The sequence below is a fragment of the Hipposideros armiger genome, unplaced genomic scaffold, assembly GCF_001890085.2.
Source record: "Hipposideros armiger isolate ML-2016 unplaced genomic scaffold, ASM189008v1 scaffold_213, whole genome shotgun sequence".
Lineage (NCBI taxonomy): Eukaryota > Metazoa > Chordata > Mammalia > Chiroptera > Hipposideridae > Hipposideros > Hipposideros armiger.
Genome location: NW_017731563.1, coordinates 1,819,620 through 1,826,375, shown reverse-complemented (window position 1 = coordinate 1,826,375; position 6,756 = coordinate 1,819,620). Strand labels below are relative to the sequence as shown.

The following is a 6,756-nucleotide window of genomic DNA, read 5'->3' as shown; positions in this document are numbered from 1 at the left end:
AACAAAACAACAGCAACTTGTCTGTTCCCCTTCCCCCAATTCCCCAGCACTGTTCCCATCCCCCAATTCCCCAATAAAAATCTTTAAAAAAAAATAAATAAAATAAAATAAAATAGGGTTAACAGTATGTGTACCCACAGAGCTGCTGCAGGTATTAAATGACAATGCATGTAAAGTACTGAAAAACTATCTAGCACACAGTAAATGCTTACTAAATGGTGTCCACCACCACCATCATGATGATCAAGCATCTATTATTCATCATCAAGCATCCATTATTCCTTAATTTTTTTTTTTAATCTTGACTAGTAAGACAAATCAGGAAAACTTAGTTCATCAAGCCCCTTTCTAGTGAGATCTTTGATGCAGAAAATACAAACATAATCAAATGCCAAATAAAATTAACCTGAGATTTTTTTAAAGCAAATTGCAAACCAACACTTAACAATATGAGCCCATTTATATAAAAATAATCACTAACAAGTCCTATAAGGATAATCACAAAAGCAAACCTCTCTGAGTAGTGTGTTTCTGGATATGTTTTACTTTCTTGTTTATACTTTCCTGACTAATTTTAATTTTCTACATGGACTATACATCATTTTTAATAAAATAAAGTATTAGTCAGATAACTTTTTCTATTAAGGTCCAGACAGTAAATAGTTTATGCTTTGCAGGCCATATGGGTCTCTGTCCCAATTACTCTACCGTTGCACCACAAAAAGAACCAGACAGTATCTAAATGAGTGTATATGGCTATGTCCCAATAAAAAGTTGATTTACAAAAACAGGCAGCTGGCAGGACTTGGCCCACAAGCTTAAAGTTCGTCCACCCCTGAAATAAAGACTAAAACAAAATTATTTTCATTTTGGAAAACAGCATGCAATGTATACCAAAGAAAGTGCATCAGCTATACTGACACTATTGATAGAAAAAACTCCAACCATTTATTAATTCATAAAAGTCAAGGGATAGAAAAACACAAATTCGGCTCTGGAAATCCTCCTCTCATCCAGGACCCTAATAAGAAGAGAAAATCTGCTACTAAGCAACCTAAAGTCTAAGTAGGAATATACAATGGTGGATAAGCAGTTAAAATAGAAGCTAAAAGAAATATGTCTTTCATATTAAAATCAACTTAAACTTTTTTTCAAAGTTCATAATAATTCACCACCAAGCAGCTACCACCACATGTGTGGAAGTCCCGAGTACTGATGAAATAATTTTAGTTATAGGTCATCAGAATCACCACTCTGACAAATTTGTGAGAAAGAATGAAAACATCTATGAACAACTAATAGCACTAGAAATCAAATTTCTATGAAATGAAAAATTAGGAATAAAAAAATCTATGAAATGCTAACAATAAATGTTAGAGGGTGGCGAAAGGAGACATACAGGTGGGCCCTTGATATGCAGACACTTCAAACTGCAGAACTGACAAAAGTTTATGATCTCCCCCCAAAAAAGTAAAGCTTTGGGCTGAAGAAAATTACTTTTAACATTTCATTGGGAAGAGTTTTGTGATCAAATAATTTTAAATGTTATGACAGATTTCTTAAGAGTTTAAAATGGTTTTGGGGGGGGGGGGGGAGGACTGTTTTTGGAAGAGACATAATAGGAATAAAGTAAGGCTGAGAAATCCGAAGTCTAAAAATAAAAATATTAAATAATTATTCTATTAAAACAATGCCCAAGACCTGCAATGAAGACAAATCAACCAGTAAAATCCCAGTTGGGCATTTGAATTTTTCTACCCAAATTCATTGTTGGGCCACACATGAAGTTGTCAAATTCCGGAGGCAAACATTTCAATAAGGTCAAAAGCCAGGAGGAGGGTAAAAGTACCTATTAGTTTTCAATCCAAACTCTCTCACAGACCCCTACCACTGATTTAAAGCCTGTTATCAGCAGTTTTAAAAGAAGCACACGGACAGACCAAAAGCCCAACGGGTCCTGGGAAAACAGAGCGCAAGGTACTCGGTCAAGTAGGCGGCCGGAACCGCCACCTAAGGAAAAGTGAGGAAATCTTCCCACTCCAGGTACTGTCAAAGTAGTACTAAACAGAACCTTCGAAGCCTACCACCAAAGAAATTCCTAGAAGTGTTCAAAGAGACGGAAATGAAACGGAGAGCAGAAGAAATTCTCTCGGTGGGCACTAAGGAAGGGCAAGTGCACGCGAAGGGAAGAGAGCTAAGAGGGCTCTGGACCGCTTGCTGGGAGGGTCGAGGCGGGCGGCGAGTGCCAGGCTTCAGTGACAGCGGTTTAAAGGAGGGCAGATCCAGGCCCCTCACAGTCCGCCCCTCCGGCCACCGCGTCGCACACTGTGTAGGGCGGCGGGTCATGTTAGAAGGCCCAAGTTCAGGACCGGGACGAGCGCGCGCTCCCCGGCCCGCGCCCCGGACACTCGCCCCCTCAAGCCGTCACCTCCTTTCCGACCCCAGGCTCTCTCTTCTCTTCGCCCGGGGGAACGGCGCTCGCACTCCAGAGACCCTTACCCAGAGCTTGTCGCCGCCTCGCCGTACGTCTCGGACTCCTCGGAGACCACGGCTGAGGGGAGGGGGAGGAGGGGGGGGAGCGGAGGAGGGAAGGGGCCCAACCCGGTGCGTCTGCCGCCGCTGCCGCCGCCGCGATACCGCGTCTGGTATAGTGTGCGCGCGCCGCCGCGACCGCCGCCGCCGCGTCTGCCCGCCCCCACGACCGCACGTCGCCTTGACGCCAATCGCACGAGGCTGTTGGATCCAATAAGACCACACCTCGTGCGCAGCCGCGCTGGCCTAACCGGAAACTGCTTCTCTGACAGCCTAGAGCCTGGGTGCACCTTGGGAGTTGTGGTTCAGCCAGGAACTCAGCCAACACAGTATTGAGCATCAAGGGACGGAGAGAAATAGCGCTCCACGGACGGTCACATAAATATCCCCTTCGTTTTTTCCCTCCGCCGAAAAGGGAAGTAGCTTAGATTAGAAGAGGCAGGGGCCGCTCTCGCTCATGGACGCTTTTCACAATCTCTATGGATACGGGTTACACTCCTTGGGCAGAAGCCAAAATTTAGGGATTTAGGCTATATGGTGTGCTTCTGCCAACGGCCAATATATTGTTAGGAGTGTGTCTGTGAAAGCTTCGGAAGTAAATCCGAAAGCATTAGCCAAATCCTACCCAAAACAAAAACGTTGGCCTTTCATTACCTTATTAAGGTATTATGATATATTCCCTACTATTTCTAAAAAACAAACGTGAGCCCATTCACTCTTAAAATACATATAATTCAGAACAATTTTTAAGATGTTTTTAATGTAATAGCAGATCAGAAACTATTTCAGCATTAAATACTGTGTCTATTTACCCAGAATGAGTAATTTTCTACATGTGAGCTTTCAATTGAGCTCTAACTTAGAACAGGTTTGGTTACATACTTATTCCGTAAGAACATAGGAGTTGGCATGAAAAAATGTTTTCTTCACATTCACTTCTAAGGGGAATTTATCACACTCTGAAGAGGTAAAGAGCATAAATAAGACTGTCCTACCTAATACTGGTATTTTAGAACTAAGGCCACCCAGTTAAGCCAGAAAGAGAAAATTAGTATAAATAAAATTATGGGAACTAAATTTAAAGGAACTAATTCCCTTCAAGGAGCAGTTCATATTGAAAATATTAATTACCTTTTTTTTTTTAAGTTTACATAATTTGTAAAAGACATAACAATAATGACATCTGTTTTTCCAGGTAAAGAAATAAAGCTTTTGAGATTGAAATCCAGGAAGACAATCATACATTTCCACAGTACATCAGAAACAGAATACAGGTGTATCTGAATGGAAATTTTGACCCAGTATACCAACTCACATAATGCAAACATGTGAAAATAAGAACCTCAGGCTTCATAAGAAGTCTACTAGAGCTATATAAAAAAGACAATTAGAAAAGAGATTGTTCAAAGATTTCAATTCTTTTCTACATTCTTCTCATTGATTTTCCTTAGACAACACAAATTTGTGCTTTAAGAAGCTTCCTCTGGAATGCTCCACTGTGTGCTAAAACATGTGAGAAAGAGCCTTAATATTTTTTCACCAAAATTTTACCTGTAATTCTGTCACCTTAATCCTATTCCCAAGTCACTACTCCCAATTACTGATGCTCACAATGATGAAACAAACCACATCATTTCCTCAAAATGCTCATACCTTTTCAGCTAATGAGGATGTTGCCACCATTCCCAACATGAGGGAATTCCCAACATGAGTCCCATGTCCATGGCTGCCTTTACCTATATCCCTTACCTAAGTACTACCATCAAATGTTCCTAAGCAGATTTTTCAGCCTTCTTTCCCCAACTGTACTCAGCGACTAATCTTTAAAATGTTGTCTTCTAACTAGCTGTCAGAAAACCAAGAGGAATTCAATAAAATTCTATATCCTCCAGTGTTAGCTGAAGATCTTTAGAATCTGCTCTCTCCATTCTTATGTCACACTTCTCCACAGGAGGGTGGAGTCCATCATCTTCTACAACACCAAGAAAAGAGTCCCTCCCACCCCTACTCCTCATACTAGTCACCAGTGACTCAACAGTGCTCTGTGGCACAGCTAGTCTAATGTAGTAATCTCTACAATTATCATATGTTGTTGACAAGGAGGACGCATAACTGGGTGAGCAACATTCATAATCCAGTTGTAGCAATCCCAGAATGAGGCTTCCATGACACACAATACAGAGGGTGCCAAAAAAATGTATACACATTTTAAGAAAGGGAAAAACTGTATTAAAATTGCAATACTCAATATATACCAATAACAAAAGATGAATACAAGTCACGTTTGATTTTGCAATTACAAGAGGTGCTCAAAGTGGTTATCATCAGCGTACTTTCAATACAGTTTTTTCCTTTCTTAAAATATATATACATTTTGGGGCACCTTCTGTATGTTGCTGAAATTGGACTCATTCTATGGACAAACTTAGCTTCCACTGTGATGTGCAAGCCAATAGCCAATGAGAATTGAAGATGTATCTAAAGCAACAAGCAAATGAAGGTGAAGCTTTCAAATGCTAAAGGGTAAAAAAAAAAAACACACTAGATCCCACCGTGAATTTAAACTTGTGATCTCACTGGATTTTGTTGCTTCTACTATAAAGAAAAGAAAAATGGGGCCAGCCGAGTAGCACATTGGTTAAGAGCTGGCTTGGGATGTCCAGCTAGGCGGCGGCTCTTGGCAGCTCACATGGCTGCCGGCTACACACAGTAGCTTATGGCAGCCCACTGCAGCAGGGGCTGCAGCCTATGCCATCACTGGCGACTCACAGAAGCCCAGCTCCAGGTTGAGCTGTTGTTCACCATCTTAGCTGTAGAGGGCACAGCGTCACTGGCCCTCATGTGGGATCCGAACTGAGGCCCTGTTGCTAGGAGCTGGCGTCCCAAAACTCCTAACCAACGTGCCACTCAGCCAGCCCCCAGATAGGAATTTATGATCAGCCACTCTGTGAGGTTACTTTCAGTTAGATTTATTACAGCTCCCTTTTTCATCCACAATAAAAATATTCTTCTCAAGTGACGGATATGTTGAATGAAAGAGTCTGGAGGCTTTGGCTAAAAATAAACGATACAGATTTATTCAAGGGTCTCAGAGTTTGCAAACCAGAAATACAATTTGGCAAAAACCCAGAAGTATTCTGAACAAGAAAGAAAGGTCCTTATAGTAACAAGTCCGTTCTTGAGAATAACAAATAATTCTTAGCCTTAGGATTGGTTCAGGACAGTTGGTTGGTCTGTCAGGTGGTCTGATTGATGGATGCCAAGTGGTCTGGAGGATGGACTCCAGGAGGTCTGGTCACATCTGTGGGGTGGTCTGGATACACAAATATTCTTTCCTTAGTCCTTCAGGGGATAATCAGAGGGTTATCTGGAGGTTTGATGTATACCCAAACCTTGACACAGGACTGGAAAGTTCAAAAGTTTAAGTTCCCAAGCTGGTTAGAACAATAATAGAATCATTTCTTCAGATGATCATTTCCTCGTTGATCATTTTACAATATAGACATGCATCAAATCATTATGTTGTTGAAGGAGAATAGAGTTTGCCATCCCAAAATATGCCTCTTTGAGGATATTGATTATTTTAGGCTGGCCATATTTAAGAAACGGCATACATGGGCAAAGCTCTGAAAAACCAAATAGAAGTTACTCTTTGTAAAGGACACTCACATTTGTAATGGAAACCTCTACTTGTAAGGGTGTTTCCCTCACTGTACCAGACCTGCCTTCATTACCAATATTACCAATGTTATCCTTGTTTACTGTGTTTGTCCTGGTCACCTCCCATAACTGACTCTCCACTCCCAACATCTTTTGTCTTCAGCGGAAGGTGGTATTTAAGGTGTTAGCTTCCATCATTTTGGAGAGTCACTCAGTTTTCCTTGGTGTCTCCCATGTCTACATGTTATTAAAATTTGTTTTTCTCCTGCTAGTCTGTCTCATATCGATTTGATTATTAGACCAGGCAGAAGAACCTAAAAAGATAGAGGAATATTTTTCCTTCCTGACATTGTACACCTCAAACTTATACAATGATAGATGTCAATTATATCTCAATAGAAGTAGATGGAAAAAGAAAAAAAAAGAGTATTCTCTTCCTGGTTTGGGGTAGGTACCTTTCCCATGGAAATTTTTTTTTTTTAAGATTTTTATTGGGGAATTGGGGGGATGGGAACAGTGCTGGGGAATTGAGGGAAGGGGAACAGACAAGTTGCTGTCGTTTTT

The 6,756-nt window shown here is 41.0% G+C and overlaps 1 protein-coding gene, 1 long non-coding RNA gene and 1 pseudogene across 2 annotated transcripts in view; 1 reads left to right on the top strand and 2 right to left on the bottom strand.

The window, feature by feature from the left end:
* ADIPOR2 (adiponectin receptor 2) overlaps window positions 1-2,664 on the bottom strand; it is an 85,990-nt gene extending 83,326 nt beyond the window's left edge. Inside the window, exon 1 of the mRNA XM_019654125.1 lies at window positions 2,500-2,664. The gene's annotated coding sequence lies outside the window, so the exon portion shown is untranslated. The remainder of the gene's footprint in view (window positions 1-2,499) is intronic.
* Window positions 1-2,868, top strand: part of LOC109388948 (protein SDA1 homolog) — a 7,720-nt pseudogene extending 4,852 nt beyond the window's left edge.
* Window positions 2,869-5,625: 2,757 nt separating this feature from the next.
* LOC109388970 (uncharacterized) overlaps window positions 5,626-6,756 on the bottom strand; it is a 53,438-nt gene continuing 52,307 nt past the window's right edge. Inside the window, exon 3 of the long non-coding RNA XR_002125299.1 lies at window positions 5,626-5,874. This is a non-coding gene — a long non-coding RNA (uncharacterized LOC109388970). The remainder of the gene's footprint in view (window positions 5,875-6,756) is intronic.